The sequence below is a fragment of the Panthera pardus genome, unplaced genomic scaffold (genome assembly GCF_024362965.1).
Source record: "Panthera pardus isolate Hobbes unplaced genomic scaffold, ASM2436296v1 HiC_scaffold_8, whole genome shotgun sequence".
In the NCBI taxonomy this organism is placed as follows: Eukaryota; Metazoa; Chordata; class Mammalia; order Carnivora; family Felidae; genus Panthera; species Panthera pardus.
This window is the reverse complement of record NW_026527013.1, coordinates 44,650,925-44,670,333: the sequence shown is the minus strand read 5'-3', so window position 1 is coordinate 44,670,333 and position 19,409 is coordinate 44,650,925. Positions and strand designations below refer to the sequence as shown.

The window sequence follows — 19,409 nt, the reverse complement described above, 5'->3', positions numbered from 1 at the left end:
GCTGGGTCTATACCAATGCTGTGACAAAATGCAATGGATGAAAATAAACGTGGACAGGAAATAGGGTGACAGTGTCATATCCAATACCAATATTTGACATGTAATTCAGAGCACAACAAGGAGACACCACCTATTTGAAAGCAATTATGGTTAAGACTGCAATAAAAGTCTTTTTCTTTTAAACGGTGCAGATTTTTTCAACTGGTATAATTTCTTTCAAGTTATGTTGTGACATAAATGCTTAGTCATTTGATCTGGCTCTCTTATTTCATTAACAAAACCCAATAGCCAGAAGGGCACATCTTCTTCTGTTGGAGGAAAAAAGATACAGTATCCAAGTCTCCTAGAAAAACCTTTCTCTCTCTCCCGCTTTCCAGAAAACTTATCTCCTCTACCCAAAATACCATACCGTGACAATTACCTGTTCTTTGGCTGCCAAGCATTTGAAGCCTCTTCTCTTTAGGAAAGTCCCCACCATAAGAAGATATATTTGGAGACAAGTGCTGTTATAGAAACCAAAATAGCAGGCTACTCACATCCCCAGCCTCCTTGCTGCTTGGGAACAAATGCCTGATACATGCTTAGCCAACAAGATACACTGTTCCCAGGACTATGAGTGGGATTCAGAGAAGCAAAAATATTAGGAGTGGTGTGAGCACAGTGGCTACAAAGACAGCAATAATCAGTCTCAAGGACAGCAGGAGCAGTGGTACTAGTAGGAACATCCAATGTCACTGCAGCAGCCAGGACTGAGCAGTCATTGGTGTCCAAAACACTGTTTCCCCGGGAAATTATAGCTATGGGGATCCCTGCCTGGCCTCGCTGATCCTTGCCATTTTCTAAGACTGACTCTCCAACATTCAATACACTTCAAAAAAACTTCATTTAATTCCACTTAAATCATCTGTGGTAACTTTCTGCCAATTGTGAGTAAAACCATGATGGGTATAGCTCCCCAAACACAATCTTCCTTGTACAGAATGTTCCTGAGCCTCCCAACATGATAAGGTTACATAAAATAACACAAAACTCAAGCAAGTGAACCAACTCGAGACAACAAAACTCATTTTGAATACATCTTTCAAAAAGTTACACACCCCACAATCATCACAGGGAATTCGAATATGGAAACGTAAAGAGAAGACACCCTTTCTTGGAGCACCACACAGTCCCAGAGTTAGGACACTGGAGACATATGCTGCCTGTCCATACATTCCCTTTGTCTGCAGTGGGAAAGCAGTGCCATTTCTGGTACCTCTGCTTAGTTCATTTAGAGTAAGACCTAAATCACTTGCTTTTTATGGGTAAGGCTGACATAACCTTAAGTAGAGCAATATGAAATGTGCCACTATAACGTATGAAATTGACATTTCATGTCCATTTTAGATACAGCTTGATGACCTTAGTCTAAAAGAGCCATTTTAAGTGAGAGCTAGAGTTTTATTTTTTGACAGATGGGTGCCATGGCTAGAGAATTTATCTAGGTTATATCTGAACTCAAATATGATCTACACGATTATTTAGATTCAATGGATTCAGACACTGAAAATATTCTTCTTCTCCCAGATTCTAATTTGTTATGTCACAGATGTCCTATTTAAAGACTATTTTTTTTCTTTTGCATTTCATCAATCACATGAAGCAGAATGACATGCACTTAGTCCTTCAAACTGATAATCCGTATATTTCTATCTTTACTCATTCTGGGTTGTTGGTTAAGAACAGAAATTATAATTCCTACAGTACACTAATAAAAAAAAAAAAAGCAAACAAACACGGTCAATTGTGTTGAGTGGTATTTTTAATTACAAGTTTCATAAAATGTATTGCCTCTGTTTACACACCCAGAACACTGGGTTCCTTTCCTTCTTTCTTTCTTCTTCTTTCTCACCAAGGAAGCAATGTAGCCATTTTTCTTTTTTAAGTTTTTGTTTTAATGTTTATTGACTTTAGAAAGAGAGAGAGAGAAAGAGAAAGAGCGTGAGCAGGGGAGGAGTAGAGAGACAGGGAGACATAGAATCTGAAGCAGACTCCAGGCTCTGAGTTTGTCAGCACAGAGCCTGACATGGGGCTCGAACTCATGAGTTGCAAGATCATGACCGAAGTGTGATGTTGAACCTATGGAGCCACTCAAGTGCCCCAGTAGCCCTTTAATTTTTAAGAATTATAATCTTGCAAATTACTATATCACTTCTGAAATATAATTCTCTAAAAATATTAAAAAGGGCCTTAAATAAAACATTAACAGAGAGAAACTGTGCATTTTGTTAAATTCACTAAAACACAAACATCTAAAAAAAGGAGAAAATTATAAATATGTTCAAAAAGACTAGAGTATGAAAAACTAGTCTTGAGTTATTACTTGGCAATAATATCCCTTTCTTGTACAGTTTCTCCTATATCAGTGTATGTTTAGTAATTTTTTCAGTCATCAAAAAGTCATCATAATACAACACAATCTGGTAAAATCAAAATGAAAATGTAATTGTTTACATAAGTAAATTCTGTGACTCAAGTGGCTTCAGGTACAGCTTCATCTATAAACACAAACTATATTATGTCTCCCAAGCTCCTTTCTCCTTTGAATTGAGTACATTTTCAGTCAGTACTTCCCTTCAGGATGGTGAGATAATAGCCAAGAACTTGAGATTACATCCTCACACCTCAAAATATAGAAGTAAAGAAAGCAAAGTCTTATAATTACCATCAAGCATCACCAGACCTCAATGGATTACCTGAGATCATGGATCAATACCTCAATGAGAATTATGGCCAAATGTCTCTGAGATACTGCCTACAACACAAACTCAACCCTAAAGCCAGGGATGAGGTCAAGAGCTCTCAGACCAAACAAACCAAATATGGACAGCAGTATCTCTGGCCTCTACTCATTGGGGGACAGCACATCCCCCAAGAGAAATTTAGTAGGTATTTATCACAAGAGTGAAGGACTATGAACTTCAATGGGTTACTGCTGTTTCACAGCAGTAGCCTCTTCTCTCCAATTAGACATAAGTTACAAGAAGCCAGGAACCATTTCCCATACTTAAGATAACCCCATCCACTCTGAACAATGGACAGAGATAAGGCAATTAGAGATGCAGTTATAAGGACAATAAACAGTGCATTTTAAATCACATGGTTCGCATACTACTCTTTCATCTGCAATGACCAGCTCCACCTCTCCCCGCAAAAAGTTCTGCCAACACTATCGCCCCATTACTAGCCCTAGAGAGACATCAATTATCAACCGATCAACTGATAATCAATTGATCAATTATCAATTCTTACTTGAATGCTTCCTTCTGGTGACAACAACCCCAGAATGTTAATTTACCATTATATTCTCTCTGACTCACTTATGCTACCATTCTCTTTTGTTTCTGGTTTTCAAGGTTCAAAATTATCATTAGAGTGTATAGGATAGAAAAGATTTACTATCTTAAAGCTGATATTAAATACACCTTTTTTTTTTCAGACTATAAGATGTATTATATTTTTTATTTTATCTGACACTTTGTGAGGAAATCATATTCCAAAGAATATGCCCCTTTCTAAAATCTTAATATGCATTAGAATCCTTCCTCCTCCTGTCTCTAGCCTTCAGCCTATTTTCATGCCTTCCCTTTCTCCTTATCTCATCCAGCTTCCTCAAGGTCCACACAGGCCATCCAAATGTTCTTCTGCCTGGTCCGTAACCACGTTTTCAATGCTGGAGCCCACAATACTTTTATTTAAGGATTTCAGTGTTCTTCACTAGATTAGAGTTCCTCAACCTTGGCACTGTTGACATTTTGGACTAATACAGGAACTCTCTTGATCATTATAGTGTGTTTAGCAGCATCCCTGGCCTCTACTCATTAGATGCCAATAGCATCCCCATAGTTAGGATAACTAAAATGTCTCCAGACATTGCTAAATATCCCCTGGAGACAACACTGCCTCACTGGGCAAAACTGCCCCACTGGGCTGAGACGCTCTGTGCTAGAAGTTAACTAGAGGCACCATCAGGACAACTGAGGACACAAATATGTCTTAGAAATATCAGAAGGTTTTATCAGTTATTATGTCAAAGATCACAATACCCAAGTGTTTCTTAAATTAAGGATGCCTCGTGCTCGCTTCGGCAGCACATATACTAAAATTGGAACGATACAGAGAAGATTAGCATGGCCCCTGCGCAAGGATGACACGCAAATTCGTGAAGCGTTCCATATTTTTACATTTCTCTAAAGAAGACATTCGAATGGCCAACAGGCACATGAAAAGATGTTCAACGTCGCTCCTTATCAGGGAAATACAAATCAAAACCACACTCAGATATCACCTCACACCAGTCAGAGTGGCCAAAATGAACAAATCAGGAGACTATAGATGCTGGAGAGGATGTGGAGAAACAGGAACCCTCTTGCACTGTTGGTGGGAATGCAAATTGGTGCAGCCGCTCTGGAAAGCAGTGTGGAGGTTCCTCAGAAAATTAAAAATAGACCTACCCTATGACCCAGCAATAGCACTGCTAGGAATTTACCCACGTGATACAGGAGTACTGATGCATAGGGGCACTTGTACCCCAATGTTTATAGCAGCACTCTCAAGAATAGCCAAATGATGGAAAGAGCCTAAATGTCCATCAACTGATGAATGGATAAAGAAATTGTGGTTTGTATACACAATGGAGTACTACGTGGCAATGAGAAAGAATGAAATACGGCCTTTTGTAGCAACGTGGATGGAACTGGAGAGTGTGATGCTAAGTGAAATAAGCCATACAGAGAAAGACAGATACCATATGGTTTCACTCTTATGTGGATCCTGAGAAACTTAACAGAAACCCATGGGGGAGGGGAAGGAAAAAAAAAAAAAAAAAAGAGGTTAGAGTGGGAGAGAGCCAAAGCATAAGAGACTGTTAAAAACTGAGAACTGAGGGTTGATGGGGGGTGGGAGGGAGGGGAGAGTGGGTGATGGGTATTGAGGAGGGCATCTTTTGGGATGAGCACTGGGTGTCATATGGAAACCAATTTGACAATAAATTTCATATATTAAAAAAAAATAAAATAAATATCAAATCATACCATTAAAAAAAAAAAAATTAAGGATGCCTCCATGTTCTCTTCTTATAGCTTTCCTATGCTTCAGACTAGATTCTATCATCCACCAACCTGCTGTCCTGTCTGTAGTTTTCTGACCCAGACTGTGGATGAATTCAAATCACCTGTGAGGCCCAGGAGATTTTTTTTTTTTTTTTTTCATTTCATAAACCTGGTTGTGGGGCCAGGGAATCTCTATTAATAAAAAGTTTCATAGCTGATTCTGATACATTTCCCTGTAAAAGCATACTTTCCTAAAACTGCATCAAGGATTGAGAGGCAAATGACCACCAGGAGACCGAACACCTCTGGACACAAACAAGTATTCTGCCTCCTAATGGAAGTCAGGATGGGCATGCCCCAACTCAACTGTCTTTCCAGTAAGTGAAGAAAGATCATAAAATGTTCTTTTACTTCTGTAGGCTACTGCATCAGATGAGGTCAATTTTTTTTAATCTCATCAGTTCTTAAAGAATTATCATTCATAACCAAAGCATAGGCAAAGTCATAGAAAAGAAATACAAGCTTTATAAGACACATACTCAATTTTCATAAGAAAATCATAAGAAAATAATAAGGTTTTAAATCTAATTCTGAAAAGTGACTTTTAATAAATCAAAAGATTGTTAAAGGACCTAGCCAGTGATAAATGTGAAAAGGAAAGTAACCCTAAATTGAATAATTCATGAACTCAGGCATACAAGTAATTTCCTAAAATTATCTAACAATTCAAGCTGCAGTACACATATATTTACTTTGCTATATTAGAATATAAATTTCTCATCCCCAAAGGCTTTCATTTGTCCATTTTAACTCTATAGAGAATCAGTAAATATTAAGGATAATGTAAACAATGTAATTGTTTCAGATTACAAATAAGAAACAGGCTCTTTGATTCTAGGTTTATGATCTGAGACCTAGAAACTGTCCAAACTGAGATAAGAATCCAAGTATTCAGATTCTAAGTTCAATATGTAAAATTTTCCTTGAAATAAAAACCTTTGTACAGTTAAGGAATATACAGAAATCAGAGGCTTTTTAAAAAGCTATGGGGAAACTCTGAGTTATTCTCTTCTGAGAAGAGATCAACATTGGAATGTGTAACTTACTCTTTGCAAAACAGTGTTATCTTCTTCTAGTCCGCTCTACTAGCAACAATCACTGTATGTGCGGAGACTCTATATTTGATGAGACAATGACACAAGAATACCAGGAAAAACAGACTTTGCAGAAAATGCCCTTTGACTGCAAACAACTACAGCAAAAAGAAAACAATCCAGGTCACCTTTTTTCTTTTTCCAGAAAGAAAAAAAACTAAATAAAGCTAGAATTAGTCAGATAGGAGGGAACGCGCCCATTAGGTGATGATGTCCCAACCAACCCTTACTTGCTCCTCTCTCTCTTCCAACTCCTCCCTTTCAAACTACTACAGATTCTTCTGGTGTTCCAATATCAAATCCTTCATTTCTTTCCCTCTGTGTACCTCCTACTTCTTTCTTCTTTATTTCATTATCTGCTTGCATGTAACACCACAAAAAAACCAATTTCTCTTTGACATTCACTCTAGCAGCCTTTCCAATTGCTGGAAAGCTGCTCAGGCAACTATTCTATGACTCTTGCTGCCACTTTTTCAAAATCCAACACATCTTATTTTCCCTATAGTTTCCTAGACAAATAGTCTATAAAAACAGAGAAATGAGCCCTGTATTGTCCAGAAGAAGGATCCATCAGATGTTTTACATATACTAATTATCATAACAATAAAGATCTGTTATTGTAGGAAATCCACTTATTATGAAAAAAATAAATATGAATAAAGAAAAGATAGAATTTTTAAAACTCCTCCAGTAAGGAAAAAGAATGACCAACTTGGCCGCAAGCCAACCACAAATATTCACTCTCTATACTTGTCCAGGGAATACAGAATGATCACTATCCTCATCACAATGGCAAATTATAATGAAACCTCTGAGGATATTAGGGAGAAAGGCCTTGGTTTCAGGATTGTGAAAACAATTATAATAAAACAGCTGCTCACCTTCATTTGAAGAGTTTAACACATTATCTCCCTTCTTCTTCATAACAAACCTGATTCTGAATATCTACTGTTGGATAACAAACCACCCAGAAACTCTATGACTTATTACCATGAATTATTATTTCTCAAATTTCTGTAAATGGGCTCAGCTGGGCAGCTATCCCTTGGGGTCTTCCATGCAATTACAGTCAGATGGCACTTAAGACTGAAATTATCTGATGGGTTGGCTGGGCAGGGGTGCCCAAGGTAATTCATGTGTCTGGCCCATCAGTTGGGACAGCTGGAACAGTACTTGTTTGACCACAAGTCACTTTCTCCACATGGCTAGCTTGAGCTTCCTCACAGCATATTATTCATCAGACTTCTAACATGGCAGTGGCTTTCCCCAAAGTAAACATGCCATAAAATAAGTGGATGCTGCAAGACTCCTTGAGACATGGTCACAGACGTCGCAGCATCACTTCCACTGCACCTACTGATTGCACAAAGCCAGTGCAGATTCAGTGTGGGAGGTAACTACACAGGGTAGAAATTTCCAGAGGCTCTTTGGGCCATCTTAGCTAACACAATGCCTAATGGGTAACTAGGGAGATAGTGTTTCAAAATACAAACAAGAAATAGGCTCTCTGATTATAAATCTATGACCTGTGTCCTAGAAATTATCCAAAATGGGACAGGATTCCAAGTAGTCAGATTCCAAATTCAATATTCAGCCCATACCAGTCAGATCACAATGTTAAAATGGATTACACTTAAAAAGATGAATTAAGCTTTCATCCAAATGTTAATTTCATCTACAATTAATTGTCCATAGGGTGGACATTTTTCAGGGCAGCCTCCTATCCCACATTAATCACACCTTTTGCTAACAGCCATCAATTTTTCCTCAGAAACACTGCTCCACCCACACTGGATTCCAGATGTTGTGCTCTGCCATAGCTAAGGGGAGCACATGCTCAACTATCTCCTCTCTCTTCCACATATGAATCGTAAGCACAGTGGCAAAAGGACAGCAGTGTTTGAAGCACATTTTTTCTAGTGGCAATGTCCTAGAAAGAATGCCAACTAATTGTTGCTAATGAAACCCATCCCTTACCCTTGTCATCCCCTGGGGCTGGTAGTCTGGCTACGTGATGCCTTTGCCATAAATTCCCTTTGTACAGATTTAAGCCAGAGTTTATGGCTCACAGGTGAGATACACTAGGTATGTAATGGTGGGAATAGGAAGGACACTGTAGTCATTGTGATCACCAGCTCTGGGATCTTAGTTCAGTTTAAATAGGATTCTGCCACTTCCTAACTAGGTGTATGTATCCGTAGGCAAATAACTTAAATTCTATCAAGTTGTTCCTCATCCATAAAACAAAATTAACAGTATCTTCAAAGAAATGCCAAGATTACATGAGATGATACGAGTATAGCACAATGTCTGGCTTGTAAGCTCCTCAATAATTGTTAGCTAAGACATTTAATATTACAGGTCCATAATTACTTATTTGCAATTCTATCTAAAAAGCTGTGAAAACCAAACCCACTGACAACAAAACCTGACCCGAGTGAAATGGAGCTCCTCGCGATCTTCACCTCAGTCAAGTGACTATTCTGCTTTCACTGCAGAAGCATCAGTATGCTTGGGTGTAGCCCAAAACCCTACTGGAATGGCACCTGGCACATAGCACAGGTAGCATATTACCCTTTCTAAAAGGTACAATTCTAAACCACTCTTGACCCCAAGGGTTTCAAATAAAAGAGTACAGACGTATTAACTATTATTATTCAAGAAATTTAGGGGCACCTGGGTGGCTCAGTAGGTTGAGCATCTGACTCTTGATTTTGGCTCAGCTCATGATCTCAGCGTTCATGAAATGGAGCTCCATCGTGGGCTCTGTGCTAACAGCATGGAGCCTGCTTGGGATTCTCTCTCTCTCTCTCTCTCTCTCTCTCTCTCTCTCTCTCTCTGCTCCTCCTCCACTCATGTGCTTGCACTCTCTCTCTCAAAATAAATACTAAAAAAAAAAAAAGGAATCTAAAATAAAAACTGCATGCACTGAGACGAGTGGCTATGGAGAGCTGTGAATGATCCTACAAAATGCAACTCTATATCAACATCCACAAGTTATACTAGAAGCCAATTTCAAAACGAACAAACATTTTATACTGAATACTGCTTCTATAGGCAAATTGTGCTGAAGGAACAAATTTACATATAATTGAATAAGCTACTCCACAAATATCCTACTTCCAGTTAAGGCACGTAATTAGAACTGCATCTTCTGGCTTTTTAATTTAGTGTGTGTTTAAGAATTATATTTTATTACCTGAATTAAATACCATTGGTTCCACATTTGTAGGTTTCTCACGGGCTTGCTGTTCAGTCATATCATATCCTCTTACTCATAAAGAATTGGAAAAAATGAGAGATTTGAATTATAATCCCAACCTGGAAATGCTACTTTTGCCTATACTGTCAGATGTGGCTCTCAATGGTTCTGAGCTCCAGAATAAAAGACTAAGCCACTGCAGCATCTTTTCTCTAGGGCTACATTTTAACTTCATACGAAAGATGGGGAGGCTCTATTTCCAAAATTAAAATGTCAAGCTGAGGATAAACATGTACAAATCCTCATATGACAAAAATAAAAATTGTTAACTTGTTAAAAAGGAGAAAGCAGGCCAAAAATACATTCACTTGTGTTAAACCACCTATCAACAAAGCGAGACTTAAAAATATCTAACGTAACTGCAGTTTCAGGAATGTAACCTTTAACGGAATTACCTGTTCAGCATAAGTGAGGTATTCCACAGGGCAGACCCTTCCATTCCCCTTAGGAGGGTAGCCTTGCCTAAACAGTGCATTCTTTGCTAATAATTTCCTCTCCCCATCCCTTTTCTGCCTTCAAAAACCTTTCCTTTTCTACAACTCTGCAGAGTTCCTTTCAATTACTATATGGGATGCCGCCCAAATCATGAATTGCTACATAAAGCCAATTTGATCTTTAAATTTACACACCTGAATTTTCATTTAACAATTCAAACCAGAAGGGCATATGGAGAGCCTTATTACTTCTGACAATAAGTTGTGATGTACTCTATCATTTTTCCACTGTAGTTTTTTAGATCCTTTTTAAAAATTCTTAAGATATATCTTATTTTTTAACTTTTTAAAATTCTAATTCCAGTACAATTAACATACAATGTTATATTCGTTTCAGGTGTACAATACAGTAACTCAACAATTCCATACATTACTCAGGGCTCATGATGAGAAGTGTGATCTTTAATCCCCAACACCTCTTTCACCCATCCCCCACCCACTCACCCCAGGTTTAAGGTGTATTTTAATTCACAGCGTAAATGGTTTTGGGGAGCAGGCAAATGATAACAGGTAAAATTTACATGTAATGCTAGTTGTGAAAAAAACCTTCATTTTGGAAAACAGGTCTATCTGCCAAGCTGCAATATTCTTTCATGAAATCACCAATATAAATTTGTTTGAAAGGATCTATCTGTTCATACAAACTCTCATATGTGCTATGTCATTTTATGTACAATCTGGTTAAGTAAGTAGGTAAATGAATAAAATGAGTCTTACGAAAGCCAGGAAGTGTGTTCAAGGTCATGTAGTTAAGTGCCAAGCAGATGATGCAAAAGACCATTCATTAAAAACAACCTAATAACAGGGTGAAGAGCTTCTCTCCAAAGTCTCCAGTATATTTTCAGTTTTCATGAATTTTTCAGAGAGCATCTGTTTTTAAGTAAGTAGAAACATACCTAGGGAAAATAAGACCCGTTATAAGAAATTAAAATCAAAGTCCAGAAACATGTTCTTCTTTACATGTGTGCTAAAGGAAATTTAAAGCCATCTACACTTATTTCTGACAATATAAGGGAATGCAAAATGGCATATCTAAAATAACTTTCTTTATCCATCCCTAAACTGTTCAAAACTACTGATTTCTTCTCATAAATCCCCCAAGGAAACCAGAAGTTCTTTTGTTTCTCATTACAAATAGCTACATCCAATACCCAAAGAAGGTCTCTGCATCCATACCCAAAGAATACTGTTTTGGGTAGGTTTAGATGAGTATTTGAGAACAAGGTTGCATGAGCAAGTACCACAAGAAGAGTTCTATTCTATTTTAAAATAATAATAAATTTAAAATCTTGAGAAATTCAGGGATAAATTGAGAAATTCTTTTATTTTGTTTTCCTGAATAATTTATTGGCCTTTAATGTTCTAATATATATTATGAATTGACAAGAAAAGCATTTCTCAAATATTTATCCTTAGAAAATTATGGTTTGTACTTCCTGAATGTACCATACGGTGTATTTTGGATAATGTTTCTCAATAATACATCATAATCAATCCATCAATTTAGGATACCTATAAAACCAAAATCTAGCCTATTTTTGAATATTTCTAGTGATATCTCACTACATGTTGAAACAATCTATTTATTTTAAGACGATTCCACTAAGTTGCCTCCCTGTGGTTCCTTTAATATGTCTTGGTTCTTATCTCTGTGCAGATGCAAACAGATCTTCCACTTGAAAGTCTTTTGTATATGTGAAGGCTTCTACTCTAATCCCTTGATGACAATCCCTGAGTCTCCATCACTATGAACTAACCATCCTAAATTCTTCATGGTTTGGGAGGCTGTCCCTTGCCAAACTGACCTCCTCATGATATATGCTTGTTTGGGAGATAAAAGTAGTGTAGTACGCAGTCCTCAGAGTGTGATCATATCCACACTGGATGAAATTGACCCAGTTTTCCAAGGTCCAAGTCCTGAATATGTCACTCACCATCTGAGACCTTGACAAGTTAGCTAACTTGGTCTAAGCATCAATCCACTCATTAGTCAAACAGTAGTAACAATAGTTCTTGACATCGTGAGGTTTCTGTGAACATTAAACTTAAAATATTCAATGTGCCACATAATAAGTATTCAATAAGTATTAGCTACTATCAATATGTCCATTTTGAAATATGTATTTTCTTTTAGCCAATTTAAAAAAATAGAATTTACCAAGTACTCAATGATGACTGATTGGCTCAGGGTTGTAATCAGCAGGTAATGGAACAATGAGGAAAGGAACAGGCAGATGATTAAAAATAAGCCACAAATTATCGGCAAGTAGATAAAGCCCTGACTGTATAATCGTTACCAAACAGACTTTATCTTTGTCTTCCCATGTAGTAACATGTCACTTTCTTTGAACGGTTTCATTGAAACACACTCTGCAAAAGCTTTCAATTTGAACAAAAAATAGGGGGTATAGAAATAAACATCTTTTAATGGCATAAACTTCAACTTTTCCCTGCCCTGCTTGAAAGAATGGCATTCAGAGGCAGAACAAAATTCAGTGTCAAGTAATTTTCTACTCATGATCTGATGCCACTCAACTTTGAGCTTGCTTTTGGCTATACCAGTGGAGCTTACAATCTTTTAATTCAGTGCATGAGTTATAGTTCCCTGTAGCACCTTTTAAGCACTGGCAGAGTTCTACAACAATGATGAATGTATCTCCATTTAGCCCAAACCTCTAGCATCTCTCATAGGCGCAAGAATTGTTGGCACTGAGGAGCTGAACTGAGCATAGCATATATTTCCAATATACATTCTGATCCTTCTATAATTGGTGGAGTTTTGAGCTCTTGGCATGAGAATAAAAAGTTAAGAGGCTCAAATTATCTGTCATTCAACTTCTTTGATATTTTAGGAATGTTCTTGATTTCTATCAATTAAAAAAAGTGAATAGAGGAAACAGACTGGTTTCAATCATGTACTTGTTCTCAAAGGATTATTGAGTATTACATAGTTAAGGTATCCTGAATTTCCCACTATATTAGGATGATATAACATCTCTCTCTTTCACTCCATTTAATTTGATCAAATATTGAGTTCTTTCAACTGAGTTCTTAAGAAAAAAAAAGAGGGGGGGGTAGACAGAGATGAGAGAGAGAGACAGCGATAAAGAGATACAGAAAAGACAGAAACAAAGAAACAAAAGAGGAAAAGGCATCCACTAGGTTCTCAAGGATTCCCCAGGAAGACACTTCTGAGACTTCTCTGATCCGTTATCTCAGAACATGAAGCCATACCCTCAGCCACACAGGACTGTGGTGGACACCTGGTAAAGGGTAGGTGATCATAGGGTAGTAGTCTACCAGATAGCCCATAGCAAAGGCACTGCTCCCAGAACTGGGGTGATCCAGTCTTTCCATGAAAAAAAAAAAGCAGGTAGGGGTACCTGGGATGGCTCAGTCGGTTAAGCATCCAACTTTGGCTCAGGTCATGATCTCATGGTCCATGAGTTTCAGCCCCACATCGGGCTCTGTGCAGACAGCACAGAGCCTGGGCCCTACTTCGGATTTTATGTCTCCTTCCCTCTCTGTCCCTCCCCTGCTTACACTGTCTCTCTTTCAAAAATAAATAAATATTTTTAAAAATTTTAAAAAAAGCAGATAATTCACTGGGAAAGACGGAAAAAAAACCACAGATAAGAAAGATGAGCAAGACAGAATGAATGGGTAAATCTTATTCAGTGTACAACAGTGGAATAAGGATCCTTCAACTATTAATGCTCCTAATGAGGTCAATGTCAAAAAATCGCATATAACCTTCTAGTCCTGAACTGCCTTCTGCTGGCTGAGGTCCATGTACAATACAGTTGTGTACCTTTCACAAAACTCACATCCAAACCTTCTATGTGGAAGATATTTCTCTCTTCTTTATTTCTGTATTTCACCTTCCAATAAATTCCCCTTACTTAATAGAACTTAAATAAGTCTCCACTGCTTGCAACCAAAGGAGAGCAAAGCACATCTAAAATTAAGAAAGCCATTACTTGATGAGTTTTCAACCATGTTTAAAGTTACAGTCTCTCCTCCTCCCCTCAATCTTTTCATACACAGCACTTAGTTTTGTATATCTAATTAACCTAATTATCATTCCATTCAAAACAATTATGTGCTAAGGAGCTAACACCATCAAGTATAGGACTATAGAACTGCAAGGTTCACAGTAAATCTTATTAGTTAATGATTAAACAAAGCCCAAAGGACAAAAAAAATTATTAAATCAATATTTCTTAATTATAAAGCATAAATCTACTAGAAACCCAGATCTCTACTTCTTACTGCCCAGAAAGTACAAGAAAAGGTGTCAGATAAAGAAACCAAAAGTAGAATTCACTCATACATTTACTAAGCATTTTAATATTAAGGACTGTGTAACACATTGAAAAGTGTCATCCTTTGGGAACACAAAGGAAAAACACAGTCAATTATATTTTTTTTCCATTTTGGCTCATAAGAGCCTGAGGGTTCTAATTAGATAGAAATCAGTGAGCTCCTTAAAAAATCAAAAGCAAAACCATATATGCATTGGTGGACACTCCATAAAGACAGTGAATTTTTGGAGTGCCTGGGTGGCTCAGTCAGAGCCCTCAGTTCAAGTCCCACATTGGGCTCCACAGTGGATGTGAAGCCTACTTTAAAAATTTAATTAAAAAAATAAAAAGTAGAAAAAAATCAGGGGTCACCTGGGTGGCTCAGTCAGTTAAGTGTCCAACTTCAGCTCAGGTCATAATCTTACAGTTTATGAGTTTGAGTCCCACGTCAGGCTCTGTGCTGACAGCTCAGAGCCTGAAGCCTGCTTGGGATTCTTTGTCTCCCTCTCTCTCTGCCCCTCCCCGACTCATGCTCTCTCTCTGTCTCAGAATTAAAATTTTTAAAAAAAATTTTTTTAATAAAAAAAGAAAAAAATCAAGCAACAGGGCATTTATTTTTTTAATATTCACTTATTTTTGAGACAGCATGAGCAGGGCAGGGGAAGAGAGAGAGAGACAGAATCCGGAGCTGGCTCCAGGCTCTCAGCTATCAGCACAGACCCTGATGTGGGGCTCAAACCCACAAACCATGAAATCAATATCTGAGCCAAAGTGGGATGCTTAATAGATTGAGCAACCCAGGTGCCCCTGCGGGGCATTTATTTATTAAAAAAAAAAAAAAAGTCAGTGAATTGCTTAATACTCAGACCTGCCAATGGCTATATTCACAACTCCAGAGTCAATAAGACAACAGGTCTTAGTAAGTCATAATAAGATAACACTACAGGAAGGGTTTCTGATACAACACAGCGACAACCAATGCCAAATATATCCATCAGGAAAGAAATCCTAAACATGGTGGGAGTTTGAAAATTAAAACACACACACACACACACACACACACACACACACACACACACACACACATACATACACACACTAACAACAAAGAAACTCAGGGACCTAGAAGTCTTAATAGAAATCTATGCAGACAATGGCTTTGAGAAAAGGGTGACTTCAAAGAGAAAAGAATCCTCTATTTACCAAGCCACTGTTACCTAAAAATGCCCCATTTTAACAACATTCCAAGATGATTTTAATGACATGGTTAATGGGGTTGAGAAAACTAGTGTGAATGCAAGCTGACATTGACATTTTCTCACTACCACACTGTTCATACTTTTTGGATAATCCCTTCTCCTGTCCCTTACTACCTCACCTCTCCAAAATGTTTCATTGGGCTGGACATTTAACCTGACTTTTTTGGCAAACTCTTAGACTGAATATGTTGCTGAACTATTTTAAGTCATTTCCCTCTAATCTGCATTCTATGTGCAAGCCTTGCCACAGGGAGATTCCTCTTGCTTTGCATGCTTTATAGTCTAAGGTTCTGGCTTCTGGCTTCTTTGTCTTTGTGGAATTGTTAGAAATCTTCCTGGGTTCTTGGCTTTGACTAGCCCACAACTTAAAGTATTTTTATCTGTTTATCTATTTACAAACTCACCAGGGCCTAATCAAGAAGAATTAATCTAGTCATGTACCTTCTTCAGCACTCTTAATTGCTGTACATTTCATTTTTACTTGGGAGACCGAGTCAAGATGGTGTCAAGTTGCCTGGTGATCCCAAATGTAGCTTTGATGTGTTAAGTGGTGCAGGACAAGAATCGTAAATCTGAAACTCCAACACTCATCTCTTAGCCCCAACACACAAAGTAAATTTCTAAGGAAACCTCCAGCAATAAATCATCATATGTCAGCGACTAATTACAGTCATTGTAGTGCTAGAAAACTGCAACATCTCAATAAATCTTGTGAGATGTCATTTCAAAAACAGGTCATGGGTGGTATGAGGGGACACAGTACTGCTGGATTCAGGACAAGAAGACGTATCTGAGCATCCCTCTAAGAGTAATGGCACAGTAGCTGGATCAATCAAAGAAAGGGACCCTTTAGGGGCACGTGGGTGGCTCAGTCAGTTAAGCATCAGACTTCAGCTCAGGTCATGATCTCATGGTTCATGAGTTTGAGCTCTGCATCAGGCTCTGCATTGACAGTTCAGAGCCTGGAGCCTACTTCCGGTTTCTGTGTCTCCCTCTCTTTCTGCCCCTCCCTCCCTCCCTCTCTGTCATAAACAAACATTAAAATTAAAAAAAAGAAAAAAAAGAAAAAAAAAAAAAAGAAAGGGACCCTTTAGACAAAGCACCATTTAAAACTGCCTGGATATTGGTCACCAAGGACCTCTTTAACACGTAAAGATCAGTACATGTATGTGATTCTGAAAGCTCACTTGCAATGATGTAAAATAAAAGGGGAAATACTCACGGAAGCAGGTGTAGCTATGTCACAAAAGTCAACCATGACCTTGTACGAGAATGCCTAATATAAGCTTCTCTGCATAGGTATGTGATCACTTATAAGGCTTTGTGAAAATCACTAATGTTGACAGATTATGGAATGAACTCCTGCTAATCACTGAGGGAATACTAAATCAATTCACAAGTTATGAAGACATTGTTAGGAAAATGTAAATTGTGACCATTTCTTTGGAGGGCAATCTGGAAATAACTATAAGTGTCAAAAATGCAAAATGTACTACTTTTAGACTGCGAAATTCCAATTCCTCCTTCAAGAATGTATTCTACAGGTATATTCACATATATCTACAAAACTAATGTTTATAGTAACAAAGGCCTGTCAAGAACATAAATGACAATGGACAGGGTTCCAGTATTATAACTTTGGTACAAGGAAATAAATATTCCAAGTAGTCATTGGCAAGCAAAAAATAGCTATGTATATAGACCGATGGGTACTGATATCTAAAATTCACCTTCATGTGAAGAAAGGTATTCCATTCATTGTTTATATATATGTATGTGTGTGTGTGTGTGTGTATATATATATATATATATATACACACACACATGTGTGTGTGTATAATGTACACATTATTTAAATTTTTATATTGCCTTTTAATTAATGAAGTAACATACATGTGCTCATAAAAAGTAAACATCTCTGGAAAGTTAAACAAATAATAATAACAGTGACTCCAGAGAAACAGCTAGCAGAAGATGACAGAAAGGAAGTTTAGTTTTGACCAGATACCCTTTCATACTATTAAAATGCACACTCACAGACACATAACCTTTACAGGAAAATAATTAAGAAAAAAATACAAAGGGTTATAAAGGCAAACTGAAATGGAAAGTTCAGACATTATCCAGGGAAATTAAACAACATTAATAGCCAGTCCAAATCAATCAAGGTCCCAGACCCTACTTTTACATCAGTACCAGATTTTTTCTTTTTAATAATATGGATAATTACCTTAACTCTTCAACAGTGTAGACAATACATTAAATTCTTCAAACTATGAAATGGAATCTCTGCCAAGTTACAGGTTTGACATTTGCTTTAATTCTTCAGTGAGAAGCTTCTTGTATAGCGCAAGTTCTACAGTAACCTATTTTACAATTCTACAGGACTGGAGGACAAAGAGGTACAGCCATATAACTTCTTTGAGTTGAGTGAAATGATACTCAGGGCTGTAATGACTTCCTAGCCTTTGATAGTGACTTGAGAATGAATGAATGAATGAATGAATGAATGAATGAATGAAAGAAAGAAAGCAAGCAAGCAAGCAGGCAAAAGAAGGGAAGGGGTGGAAAGAAAAGAAGAGGAAAGGAAAAAAGACAACACAAGAGACAATCATATTTTTAAATTCAGTAAGTTGGTAAGCCTAGAGTTTCAAGACACTTCAGATATTGAGATAGCCTCCGAATCAATAATATGACATTCTAATATTTAAGATCTAGACAAGCATCCACGAGCCAGCAACATAGTAATCTACAAAAACAAAAAAACAATCCAGCCTTAGATAGTAATCTATATGCATGACAGTCATAGTAAAAAAGAACAAACAAAAAAAGCTATTTATTATGTAGATGCTTCATGTATGATTTACAGGGTATGAAAGCTCAACATATTTAAAAACTAGTCCAGTGTGAAATCAAGGTTCTCTCTATAATACTCTTAAACTTGAGTCCACCTAAATTAACTTCATTTTACCATTGTTACATTTCCTACAACCTTCTATTCACGACCTTCACTCCCAACATCCACCTTCACTCAGCTTAGTCTAAGGTTTTCTTGACCAACCACAATTTGATCATTTACACATAACAACAAATCAAGTTATGAATCAGCCTCTTCCTTGCCTACTGTCTGGAACTTTGCTCTCTAATTATTTGTAGGATTAGCATCTTCTCAAGTTTCAGCTTCAAAATTCATATTCACTACGCCATCTAATGTAGATCCTTCCTACATTACTCTCCATTGTAGCATCCTCATCTCCTTCACAACACCTATTTCAGTTTTTGTTTTTAATGTAAGTATTAATTAACTTTTTTTATACTCTTCCCTACTAGAGTCAAAGCTCCATGAAGCCAGGGTCCAATTCTGGCATTTTTCTTTTATACTTACAGGACCTACTGTTGCCCTAGTACTTAGAAGTACTCATTATGATAGGTTCCATGGATGAAAGAAGTGAATTGTAGAAGAATAGTCCACTCACATTTTTCCTAATTATCCCACTTTGACAAGAAGACCAAAGCTGCATCTGAAAACCTATAATGCCACAAAATCATAGGGAGCAACAAATTCTATTTTGAACTTTCTGTGATCTTATTTACTCTATATGGCATTTATGAAATTGCCCAATACATGTGAAAATATCACCAACGTAGGAGATGGAAGAATTTGGTGTCATCTGTTGCTCCTCATACTTCAAAAATATGATGGCAAGTAGATTTATTTTAAGAAAATGGCTTACAAAGGGGCACCTGGGTGGCTCAGTCAGGTAAGTGGCTGGCTGACTTTGGCTTAGGTCATGATCTCGTGGTTAATGAGTTTGAGCCGCGCGTCCGGCTCTGGGCTGACAGCTC

At 37.4% G+C, this 19,409-nt stretch overlaps 1 protein-coding gene and 1 non-coding gene across 5 annotated transcripts in view; one reads left to right on the top strand and one right to left on the bottom strand.

Annotated features, from left to right (window-relative positions):
• LOC109254642 (contactin-4) overlaps positions 1 to 19,409 on the bottom strand; it is an 893,345-nt gene that overhangs the window by 854,882 nt on the left and 19,054 nt on the right. The gene's annotated exons all lie outside the window — the stretch shown is intronic.
• LOC128775838 (U6 spliceosomal RNA) lies at positions 4,115 to 4,221 on the top strand. The gene has a single exon (XR_008420792.1). It is a non-coding gene; the product is annotated as a U6 spliceosomal RNA (small nuclear RNA).